The sequence below is a fragment of the Siphateles boraxobius genome, unplaced genomic scaffold (assembly GCF_051911475.1).
Source record: "Siphateles boraxobius isolate OS27281-9 unplaced genomic scaffold, OSU_SipBor_1 5, whole genome shotgun sequence".
In the NCBI taxonomy this organism is placed as follows: Eukaryota; Metazoa; Chordata; class Actinopteri; order Cypriniformes; family Leuciscidae; genus Siphateles; species Siphateles boraxobius.
In genome coordinates, this window is record NW_027509141.1 from 6,473,482 (window position 1) to 6,486,158 (window position 12,677).

A 12,677-nucleotide genomic window follows, 5' to 3' on the forward strand; every position below is an offset into this window, starting at 1 on the left:
TTTGGGCATACTCTGCCCATGGAAGGAATATGCTCCATTTTTCCTGTTCATGGATATAGTATGATCTCAAGAATCTACCAATTTCCTGATTAAGGGCCAATCCCAATTCTACCCCTTACCCCTTCACTTTCTCCTTCCCCTCTGTTTTGCGCGTGCACGTGAAGGGGTAGGGCTGTCTCGATTCTCTTTTGGTTGGAGGGGGAGAGCTAGGGGGAAGGGCCAGATAGCCCTTCAAACGAAGATTTTTCGGGACCATACTTCAAACGAAGGGGTATGAGAAGTTTCACTGCATACACCGGCTACAGATGCAAAATGCCCAAGCAAAAAACGAGACCCATAAATGTAAGAATTTTTGGCTTTAATAAGTATTTTAACAACAAATAATGATTTGCTTTATGTGACATTCAATCTTGTGTTCTTATTTACGGTCAGTTTCTTCAAAGAAACTTTAGAGAAAATCTCTAAAATCGCTATAGTTTGCTAACGATAGTCCCGCAACATATTTTCATGTCTGATAACTGGTGAATGTAATTGCGGAAGGGAATTGACTTATATTTGACCTTACATCTGCTATAAACACATTGTTTTCTTGTGGTTATATGTGAACACGATATAAGCAAACAGTGCTTAGAGTTTCGTGCTTTTTGCAACATGATCAGATCAACCAGTCTTGTATGGTCTTTATCAAACAGGGACACCTGAGGAAGCCCGGAGGATGATTCATTTTCGAGCTGACAACGAGCAACGTTTCCTTAAGTCCAAACAAGTCCATTTTGTAGCCATCATACCTTTAAACTGATCCACCAGCAAACTTAGGCATCAAAGATATCGTCGTCTCCGTTGTTTTCTGCGAACTTTACAAGACAAATGCAAAAAAATAACTGTAACCCACACAACTGAGATGACTGCAGCTGTCGACGGCATCTTGGAAGTTTGTGATAAACATCGGCGCATCTCCTGTGATGTAGGCGCTAGCGACAAAGTATAATGACGTGTAACGGAGTTGTAGTGGTGTCCCATTTCTTAGGGGAATATTTTCACCCCTGCGCCTTGCCACTCTGTTTCAAGGGTCAAGGGGAAGGCAAAGAGTTAGGGGTAGGGGTAGACGAAGGGGAAAGGGGTCGAATTGGGATTGGGCCTAAGACGTTCTACTTGTCCTATAGCTTGAGGATGATAGCCCGATGTGAGACTGACATTGATGTTTAAATGTTTGCAAAAGGCTCCCCAAACCCGTGATGTAAACTCTGGCCCTCGATCCGTTACGATATCTTCATGGAGTCCATAAATTCTAAAAACTTGATTGAACAGAACTTGGGCAGTTTTCATGGCAGTGGGCAAACCTTTCAATGGAATGAGACGACAAGACTTAGAGAAGTGGTCAATGGAGACCATGATGGTGGTGAATCCCTGAGAGTAAGGAGGATCCGTGACAAAGTCAATGGAAAGGTGTGACCAGGGTCGTTCAGGAATGGGTAGTGGTTCTAGTAGTCCTAGTAGTCTAGTAGTTCTAGTAGTTGTTGAGGTGTACGTGACTGAGCGCAGATCTGACAAGCAGTTACATAGCTATTAACATCTACAGATAATGTGGACCACCAAAATGAATTTCTTACCAAAGCGGTGGTGTGATTAATTCCAGGATGTCCAGAAGCAAGGGATGTGTGGACCCATTGAATGATTCTGTTGCGAAGACTGGATGGAACATAGATTTTCCCAGCTGGACACTCTGGCGGGGATGACTCTTCATGTAGGACATGCTGAATCTCTTCCATAATATCCCACTGGATGGGTGCGATGATGATGGAGGGTGGTAAGATAGTTTGTGGTCTCATCTGTGAATCAACAGAGTCGTGGATACGTGACAATGCATCTGCCTTACTAATGTTGCTCCCTGGACGGTATGTGACTGAGAAATTGAAACGTTTAAAAAAAGAGTGCCCATCTTGCCTGGCGAGAATTAAAATGCTTGGCGTCTTTGATATACTCTAGGTTTTTGTGGTCTGTAAGGACTTGAAAGGGATGAAGAGGCCCTTCTAGCCACTAGCCAGTGAAACCATTCTTCAACCGCGGCCTTGATAGATAGTAATTCCTTGTTACCGAATTCGTAATTGGTTTCTGCTGGAGTTAACTTTCGTGAGAAGAATGCACAGGGGTATAACTTGCCTGGAGTTCCATGACGCTGGGAGAGGACGGCACCAATTCCACAGTCCGATGGATCAACCTCTACGATAAAAGGAAGTCTTGGGTCAGGATGCTTAAGAATTGAAGCTGTGGTGAAACTGGACTTGAGCCTGTTGAATGCTGAAGTAGCCACTTCCGGCCACACTAACTTCCTGGGTTTTCCTTTTTAGAAGTGGGGTGATGGGTGCAGCTATGGTACTAAAGTCATGGATGAATCTACGGTAAAAGTTTGCAAAGCCTAGAAATCTTTGTAACCCCCTTGACAGGTTATGTGACCATATGTGTTATGTGAACATATGACAGATATGTTCTTCCATGGAGTGTGAATAGATCAGGATATCGTCTATGTAGACAATCACAAACTGATTCAAGAGATCTTTGAATACTTCATTAACGAAGGACTGGAAAACTGAAGGAGCATTAGCCAGCCCATAAGGCATAACCAAATACTCCTAATGCCCCCTACTGGTGAGAAAAGCCATCTACCACTCATCACCCTCACAGATTCTGATGAGATTGTAGGCAGACCTGAGGTCCAATTTGGTGTACTGGGCCTCCCGTAATTGCTCCAGAGAAGAAGGAATAAGAGGCAGGGGATGGCGATTCTTAACAGTAATTGCATTGAGTGCTCGATAGTCAATACAAGGTCTTAAGCTACTGTCTTTCTTGTCAACAAAGAAGAACCCATATGCTGCAGGAGAGGTGGATGGTCTAATAAATCCATAAGATAAGGCTTTTTCAACATTCTTACATGGTGGAGAGGTGTTAGGAAGGAGGTCGATTGCACAGTCCGAGGGGCTATGAGGTGGCAACTTGGTGGCCCTGTCTTTACTAAATACCTCAGCCAAGTCAGCATACTCATTGGGCACATTATCTGGTAATGGAAAAGGATTCTTGGCTAGATGGGTAGTGCAGACTGTAAGTTTGGTGGGCAGTTCCAGACAGTGAGCGTGACAACAAGGTGACCAACGGACCAATTCCTTTTCCTTTCATGAAAATTGTGGGTCGTGAGAAGATAACCAAGGATATCCAAGGATGACTGGGTTTCATGGTGACGATATGTCATAGAAAGTGATTTCTTCAGTGTGAGGCAGGCCAACTCTGAGTTTATGTGGAGTGTTTGATGAGTGATATGACCTTTACCAATGGGACCATTGACCATCATCAACGGCAGTAACAGCAATAGGTGATTCACATTTGGTCGTAGGAATGTTCAACTGCTTCACTAAATCTTGATGAATCACATTAGCAGCTGCTCTAGAATCTATTAACGCTGAGAAATGGTGGTCTTGATTAGCAACTGACAAAATGATGGGAAGTGACAAGCATAAACTGATTTATAAAGTATTAAAAATGTGACTCATTCAAAAAAAAAAAAAAAATATATATATATATATATACACTCACCTAAAGGATTATTAAGAACACCATACTAATACTGTGTTTGACCCCCTTTCGCCTTCAGAATTGCCTTAATTCTACGTGGCATTGATTCAATAAGGTGCTGAAAGCATTCTTTAGAAATGTTGGCCCATATTGATAGGATAGCATCTTACAGTTGATGGAGATTTGTGGGATGCACATCCAGGGCACGAAGCTCCCGTTCCACCACATCCCAAAGATCCTCTATTGGGTTGAGATCTGATGACTGTGGGGCCATTTTAGTACAGTGAACTCATTGTCATGTTCAAGAAACCAATTTGAAATGATTCAAGCTTTGTGACATGCTGCATTATCCTGCTGGAAGTAGCCATCAGAGTATGGGTACATGGTGGCAATAAAGGGATGGATATGGTCAGAAACAATGCTCAGGTAGGCCGTGGCATTTAAATAATGCCCAGTTGGCACTAAGGGGCCTAAAGTGTGCCAAGAAAACATCCCCCACACCATTACACCACCACCACCAGCCTGCACAGTGGTAAGAAGGCATGATGGATCCATGTCCTCATTCTGTTTACGCCAAATTCTGACTCTACCATCTGAATGTCTCAACAGAAATCGAGACTCATCAGACCAGGCAACATTTTTCCAGTCTTCAACTGTCCAATTTTGGTGAGCTCTTGCAAATTGTAGCCTCTTTTTCTATTTGTAGTGGAGATGAGTGGTACCCGGTGGGGTCTTCTGCTGTTGAGGCCCATCCGCCTCAAGGTTGTGCGTGTTGTGGCTTCACAAATGCTTTGCTGCATACCTCGGTTGTAACGAGTGGTTATTTCAGTCAAAGTTGCTCAGCTTGAATCAGTCGGCCCATTCTCCTCTGACCTCTAGCATCAACAAGGCATTTTTGCCCACAGGCCTGCCGCATACTGGATGTTTTTCCCTTTTCACACCATTCTTTGTAACCCTAGAAATGGTTGTGCGTGAAAATCCCAATAACTGAGCAGATTGTGAAATACTCAGACCGGCCCGTCTGGCACCAACAATCATGCCACAATCAAAATTGCTTAAATCACCTTTCTTTCCCATTCTGACATTCAGTTTGGAGTTCAGGAGATTGTCTTGACCAGGACCACACCCCTAAATGCATTGAAGCAACTGCCATGTGATTGGTTGATTAGATAATTGCATTAATGAGAAATAGAACAGGTGTTCCTAATAATCCTTTAGGTGAGTGTATATATATATATTCTAATAGAAAACAGTTATTTTAAATTTTAATATTTCAAAATATATTACTTGATATATTACTATTATTGTTGTATATTACTATATTACTATTGTTGTTGTTCTTGTTGTTGTATTTTTAATTAAATAAATGCAGCTTTGGTGAGCAAAAAAAAAAAAAGACTCACTTGATAATTTGGAGAGGGGTTGGCCGTGGATTTAACAGGACAGTTGGAACAACGATGACCTGATTCACCACAGTAGAAGCAGAGTTGATTGAGTAATCTTCTTCTCCGCTCATCAGGTGGTAAGTGATTTTGTCCGATTTGCATGGGTTCAGTAGGACTAGACTGATATGGTATTTGAGCAGTAGTAGCAGGCACACAATAACCTGGCTTGGGACTTGGTTGTGTTCCTAAGAGATTGTCAATTTTGACAACTGGGAGAAATCAAGGGAGTCCTCCTTGCATAGCAATTCTGTTTGTAATTTAGCAGACAGACTTGAACGAAAAATGTGCTTCAAAGCAACATCATTAAACTCACTTTTGGCTGCAAGGGTGCGAAATTGGATAGCATAGCCAGAAGCAGGTCTGTAGCCTTGACGTAGCTGAGTAAGTTGAGAAGCTGCGTCCATGCCCCCGGCATGATATTGGAAGACATCACAAATCAATTGAGTGAAGTAATTGTATGAGCGTTTGATACAGGTGTCGTGATCCCAAACAGCTGTGGCCCACTCTAAGGCCTTCCTGGTAAGCAAAGTCATGATAAAGGAACACTTTGTATGGTCTTGGCTAAACTTTTCAGTTTGATTGGAAAAATAAATAGAACACTGTCGTAGGAAACCAGTGCAGTTGTCAGGAGAGCCATCAAACTTATCGAGTAAATTGCAGTGTCCGTAACTGGTGTTGAAAACCATTGAATAGATCCTTTTGATACTCAGTGGTAAAGAGGAGTTGAGAGATTTTGCTGGATTCGCGCCAGGCGAAGTATTCTGTAAGGTAGATGTAGGCCGAGTGGAATCCATAAGCGGGTCTTTATTAAAGGATCTGAGCTTAAAATCCAAACAATAGTCACAACTCGTAGTCAGGTCACAGGCCTTGGTCGAAGCACAGGTAAAACAATCCAATGGCAGACAAATCCAAAAAATAGCAATCCAAAAGCGTGAGTCGAAAAGCAAAACAATGGTCATCACAGTAATCATCAAAAAAGAATAGTAGAACGCTTAGTAAGACAGAGAACTGGTAATAATTCGCAATAAGGTAGTTATAGCACATGGCTTAAATACAGAGTGACAGGAAATGACAAGACAGGAAATGATGTGGCAGGAACAGGAAGTAACAAAGTTCAATATTCAGGTGATGGCTCCCTTTGGTGGACTGGTGCCTGATCAAACGTTAAACGCGTCATGGCCCGGACTCTCATTAAATGGGGTCTTTGTAATTAGAATGTCCAGTTCTTCCACAGTTATCTCTCCCTCACAAACAGCATGACTATCTTCACTTATAGCTGAAATAAATGGATCCATCTTCAAGAAAAATGTATTATAAAATTCAAAATGAAAAGAAGTATAAAGTCGTTGATAAAAGTCAGATACAAACTTTGAAATTTTGCCTTCATCAGAAGTGAGATTACCATTAATATTAAGGGTTGAAATGCTTATTTTTTCTAAATTAAAAGAATATGTAGAATTATTTTCTCCAAATTCTAGCCATTTTGCCTTTGATCTGATGAATGCACCATTGGCCTTTTCTGCATAAAGAACATCTAAAGAACTTCCTTCAATAAACACAACTTCTCCTTGTCCTGTTCACTGGGAGATGACAGACATAAAATATTCTTAATTTCCTTTATGATCGCAGAGCTTCTTGACTCCTTTGCCTTAGAAAGTTGTTTACCAAACTGTATAACTGTATAACCCACTATGAAGTGAAGTACGCACCCCTACACATAAACACTGTCACCACCACAGTATCAGTTCTCCCTCCAGCTCGCGCTGGAGATGTAATGAATGTAGTTAGTGTGCCCACTATAAAATACACACCCCTGCACATAAGCGCTGTTCCACAGAATTACAAGTAAAGCAGCTGGTTGTCCAGGTCCCTATCACAGAGCAGCCTCTCCCCAGACATCATTCAACCCCTAGCTATGCGGGCCAAGGCCTGGGAGGCCATTCCCGGAATATCAGAATGGGTGTTGAACATAATAAAACGAGGCTACTCACTACAGTTTGCTCGCAGACCTCCATGCTTTATAGCTGTGGTCGAGACGACAGTGAGAAGCGTCGTGACGCACGTCCTCGCACCGAAGTGTTGAAACTGTTAGAAAAAGGGGCTGTGGAGCCAGTCCCTCTATCACAAAGCGAGTCAGGCTTTTACAGTCGCTACTTCCTCGTTCCAGAAAAGGATGGCGGACTCAGGCCCATCCTAGACCTCAGACACTTGAACAAAGTGCTTATGATGAGTCCGTTCAGGATGCTGACAACCAAACAATTGGCCAAGGGGAATTGGTTTTTCTAAGTGGTTCTGAAGGATGCTTATTTTCACATCCAGATAACGCCTCATCACAGGCCATTCCTGAGATTCATCTTCGAGGGGCAGGCTTACCAGTACACAGTACTACCGTTGGGTCTATCTCTAGCACCTCGTACATTTACGAAGTGCATGGACGCAGAGCTCACCCCCCTGAGAAAGCGGAGAGTGCGAGTGTAAAACTACCTCGACGATTGGCTGGTTATAGCCCAATCGGAGGTGCAATTGATAACTCACAGATCCTGACTCCTCAGCCATCTAGATGCCTAGGTCTCAGGATCAATGCTTCCAAAAGCACACTGTCTCTAAGACAGAGTATTTCTTTCCTGGGAACAGTGATAGACTCTATACAAATGAGAGCGCGCCTAACGTCACGCCTAGCGGCTAAAACCCCATGTACCGACTCATGCGTGACAATCTGGCCACTTAAAAATCAGAGGAAGCCACGACTGTATCAAAGCTCTGGCCCCCTGGAAAAAGCAGCCGACTGATATCAGTCCGGCATGAGTATGGGTGTGTTTCAAAGAGAAAAGTGATCGCTACAGACGCCTCCAGCCTAGGTTGGGGGGCCCTATATGAGGGCAGGACCATATCTGGCAAGTCTGGAGATGAGAGCGGTCGCTCTATCACTGAAAGCTTTACTCCCATATCTAAAAATCCACCACGTCCTGGTCCGGACATACAACAGGGCAGTGGTGTCCTATATAAATCGCCAGGGTGGTCTCAGGTCAAAGAATCTGCACACCATGGCCAAGAGTCTCATTCTATGGGCTCAGCACAACCTGCGCTCGTTGATGGCGGCGCACGTGCCCGATATTCTGAACCACGGTGCGGATATCCAGAGACAAAGTTCCTCCAGGGGGATGGTCTCTTCACCCACAGACGGTTCAGCTGATATGGAGCATCTTTGGCAAGGTAGAGGTCGACCCTTTTCGCCTCAGAAGACAACGCTCGTTGCCGAACATTTTTCACAAAAAGCAGGGAAGCGCTAGCCCACAACTGGCCGAGCCGCCCGCTGTATGCATTTCCTCCGGTCACGATGCTACCACAGGTCATCGAACAGATCAGGGAGAACAAAGTGTGCAGTGCTACAGTATTAATAGCGCCTCTCTGGAAGACCCAGTTATGGTTCTCTGAGCTGGCGCAGCTGCTGGAAACAGCCCATGGCCAATACCGCTGAGGAGAGATCTCCTCACGCAGACGAACGGGATAATCTGGCCACAGAGACTGGACCCCTACTCATGCGGAGTATCAAGTGTACTCGCCTTCTTGCAAGAGTTCTTGGACGCGGGTTGTACCCCCTCCACGCTCAAAGTGTATGTGGCGGCCATAACAGCATCTCACGCTCTTGTGGCCGGGCAATCACTAAGAAGAAACGACCTCGTCGTGCGCTTCCTTAAAGGGGCCAGAAGGTTAAACCCTCCTCGACCCCCCTCTGTGCCTATCTGGGACCTCTCCACGGTCCTGGAAGCCATGAAGGGTGCCCCATTCGAGCTGCTTCGGTCTGAGGACCTGAAGCCTCTTTCGCTTAAAACCGCTCTCTTACTGGCACTAGCTTCCGTCAAGCGAGTGGGCGATTTGCAATCGCTAGCAGTAAGCGCTTCCGCCTTGGGTTTGGGCCAAGCGACTCCAGAGTCATCCTTAAGCCAAGGCATGGTTATGTTCCTAAAGTGCTCTCTACTCCGTTCAGAGCACAGGTTATTTTGCTAGCAGCTCTTCCCTCGCCAGAGGACCGAGGTTATTATAGTTTTGCTTTTTTAAATTAGTTTTTATTTTAATATCGTTTTCAAATTTGCTTTAAATTCCAGTTTAGTTTTAGTTAGTTTTATTAATGGTTTTGTTAGTTTTAGTTTAGTTTTTATTTTGCAAACACATTTCTATTTAGTTTTTATTTTATTTAGTTACAGTTTTAGTTTTAGTAATTATAGTTTAGCAGAGCAAACAGAACACTTCCAGTGTAGACCAAAGCGGGACGCTTAATTTCAGCAAAGTTTAATGTTTGCCCAGATTACAGTTAACTCTTGAGAAGACATATTAATAATAAAAATAAAATAATGGTTTGAGATTGAACAAAGCACCAAATAAATGGAACTTAAAAGTATACAAGAAAAAAATATGAAAAATTCAGAAAAACTAATTCATATTAAAGATGAAATCTTGTTAAACGTGCCTACCTCCACGCGCCGCGTCACTATACCCATAGGGACGCCTGAGCTGAAGAGATCTGGGTTCCTCCACGGGGCCAGGGCGCGGGCGCATCCGCGGGTGACCATAATGCGCTTGTTGCCAGAATACCACTCGCTCGGGAGGACGCGCGTTTTCAGCCATTGTTGCAGCGGTCTCATATGCAGCAGCCCCAGATGACACACCGAAGAAGCCGCTGCCATCCGTCCCATTAGCCTCTGAAACTCTTTCAGTGGGACAAGCCTGCCAGGTCTGAAGAGACCGAGAGAAGAACTCAGAGCCTCCGCTCGCTCGGGGGAGAGGCGCGCTCTCATTCTCACCGAATCCAAGCACACTCCCAGGAATGTTGTAGTCTGGCTCGTTGTGAGGACACTTTTCTGGACGTTCACCCTCAAACCGAGCATCTCCAAGTGTCGAAGGAGGGCTTCCACATGGCTGACCAGCATTTCTCTTGACTGCGCGAGAACCAGCCAGTCGTCCAGATAGTTCAAGACGCGCATCCCGCTCGATCTGGGGGGTGAAAGTGCCACGTCCACGCATTTCGAAAATGTTCGGGGAGCTAGGGCTAGTCCAAACGGGAGCACCGTATATTGGTACACCGAATTCTCGAATGCAAACCTCAGGAATCGCCTGTGACGATTAAATCCTTTAAATCCACTGAAGCGAACCAATCTCCCTGCCACTGGCCGCTACTGCCTCTACGAGCATCCGGTCCCGGGCGGGGCGCTGTCTGTCTTCTAGCCGCGGCCTGAGGTTGGCAGCCCGAGGCGGAAGACGAGCCGGAGCGAGGCTGCGGCTGAGGAGGCGCCCTCCGAGGAATCACGTGGCTCGTAGCCTTCGCCTTCTTCTGCGTCTCGGAGTAACACTCTGTGACTTTCTCCACGGCGTCTCCGAACAGGCCTGCAGGGGGGATCGGTGCGTTCAGCAGCGTCTTCCTATCGGCCTCCTGGACGTCCGACAGGGTGAGCCACAGATGTCTGTGGAGGACCACCAGGAACCCCATCGAACGTCCGAACGCTTCGTGGCCAGGAGTGCGAGGTCCGTGGCCGAACGGAGATCTCGGATGGCGTCAGCGTCAATAGAGGCGGCGTCATCCAGAGACTTGAGCTGCTTAGCCTGCAGCACTTGGAGAACGGCCATGGCACGCAACGTGGAAACCGCCTCCCCCGCGGCACCGTAGGCCTTGTTAGCCTGGTGGGCCGTAAATCTGCAGGCTCGGGACGGCAGGCTGCGGTCCGAGCCCAGGGCGGGAGCCGACGGGTAGAGGTGCTTGGCGACGGTCTCCTCGACCGGGGGGATGCCGGCTGGGCCTCGCCGTCCACATATATGAGATATTATAACCTGTAAGTTCCCGATTTGCAAGCAAAGGTTCTTTAAATAGAATAAGTGTTAAATACATAACTATAAGGCCAATGCATATATCTGGTCATAGTTCATGCATATTATATAAGGACTGGCCCTCTCTAGGCCCCATTCCTTGGTTCCCTATAGAAGGCTCAACATGAGTTTGGCCTCTATTAGAACTCATAACTTTACTCTTATATGGGCCTCGGGACTTCTGCCCTGGGCTATAGTGAGGAGCGAAGTTTTAAGCACGCACGGCGTTTCGAAAGGGGTTCCCATAGCATAAGCTACTTACACAACATGAGAGACCTGATTGGTTCGCGCGCATGAGCCGCCTCGCCATAGGTTCGTGCAGTTGCCGCAGCAGCTGCACTGCGTTTCAAAAATTGGGCTTCAAAATTCTTGAGAAAATTAGTTTTTCCCATAGCGTAAGCTACTTACGCAATACTCGTTCCCTTCTCTCAGGGAACCGAGGTTATGTTAGTAACCGAGAAGTTTTTTCGCATCCATCCAGATGCGATCCCGATGAGTGCGTGACAAAAACTGCACAATAATCCACCGTGGACTTGCGCCTCCTGCTCTCGGGCCGATTATGTGTGCAACATCAATGGAAGTCTGAAGAACGTCTCTCAACCCTGAGGAGATTCCAGAAAAAATATCCATTGCAATCGTTTTCACGTTTTCTCCTGCCTCATCCGGAATACCACACATTTTCAAATTCCACCGTATGCCTCCAGTTCGTCGACTTTTTACCACAGTTGTTTGTTTTCAGTGTTCACAGCCGCTACTTGAACACCTAGTTTTTTCGTTTTAGCTACAGCTCTCTACATTTTGTCGAAAACTGAATCAACTTTGAGGGCGAGTTGGGATATCAGGGTCGAATTGGATGCAACAGACCTTTCAATTTCCAGTAACTTCTCTATGAAGTCATCTTGCTTTTTTCCCACCCTCTCAATCCCCTTCAGTATATAATTTAGTATATCCGTATTTAAGGGCTCAGATACCTGCAGTCGTATTTTCGGAAGAGGGCTGTTGTTCGGAGTATCTGAAGATGGTAAACAATCCATACTTAAATCCTCTTCGAATTCGGGGGTGAGTAGGCTATAGCATAACCATGCACGCTTCACACTTTCCGCCATTCCTTCCATTTGTCTCGGGTTATCTTTCAGCAGCGTGAGTTTCAATCAACGCACTCGGCAGGCCACGACAGACGTTCAGTTATAACAGTCTCTAAACCTTTTATGTTCTCTTGGTCGAAAATGGCGTTGAAAATGGGTCGAAATGTCCGCGTGTTGTTCTTATAGTCTACACTGAAATATTTTTCCTCAATTCATCAGGACAAGTCATTTAACAAGTCTTTGGCAGTAAATCCAGGATTTTTCTTCAACTTCTCTGATCAAACATCTTCCCCTTGATGTATTTGTACTTTTTCTTCCATGAACTGGAAGTTTTGCTGTGGTACGGATTTTAAATGTCATCTGTGTCTCCAGGAACTTTTAGTGTCTTGGAAATGTTCTTGCAGCCTTTTTGATTTAATATAAACATAACCTCTTATCTTGGCTAAATTGATCCATGTGTCACAACTAAAGCTAATTATGTATCGTTATAGAGTTCCCACTACACAATTCTGTACCTTAAAAGTAGTAGTAATGAATAGGGGTTGAATAACTATGACATAGCTGTATTATAAAACAAAATGTTTATAACAAAAATGGTTTACACTTTATTTTAAGGTGCCCTTTCTATAGTGCAATTAAAAGTACTGAGAAATAATTAACAGTAACAACATGCTTACTATAGGGTGTGGGGTAGGATTAGGACTTGGTTGAGGGTTAGTTGCAT

General features: G+C 45.0%; 2 protein-coding genes across 2 annotated transcripts in view; both read right to left on the minus strand.

Moving 5' to 3' along the window:
- LOC143711279 (uncharacterized) overlaps positions 1-12,677 on the minus strand; it is a 549,769-nt gene that overhangs the window by 205,283 nt on the left and 331,809 nt on the right. The gene's annotated exons all lie outside the window — the stretch shown is intronic.
- The window catches only part of LOC143712048 (uncharacterized), a 383,255-nt gene that overhangs the window by 204,637 nt on the left and 165,941 nt on the right, over positions 1-12,677 (minus strand). The gene's annotated exons all lie outside the window — the stretch shown is intronic.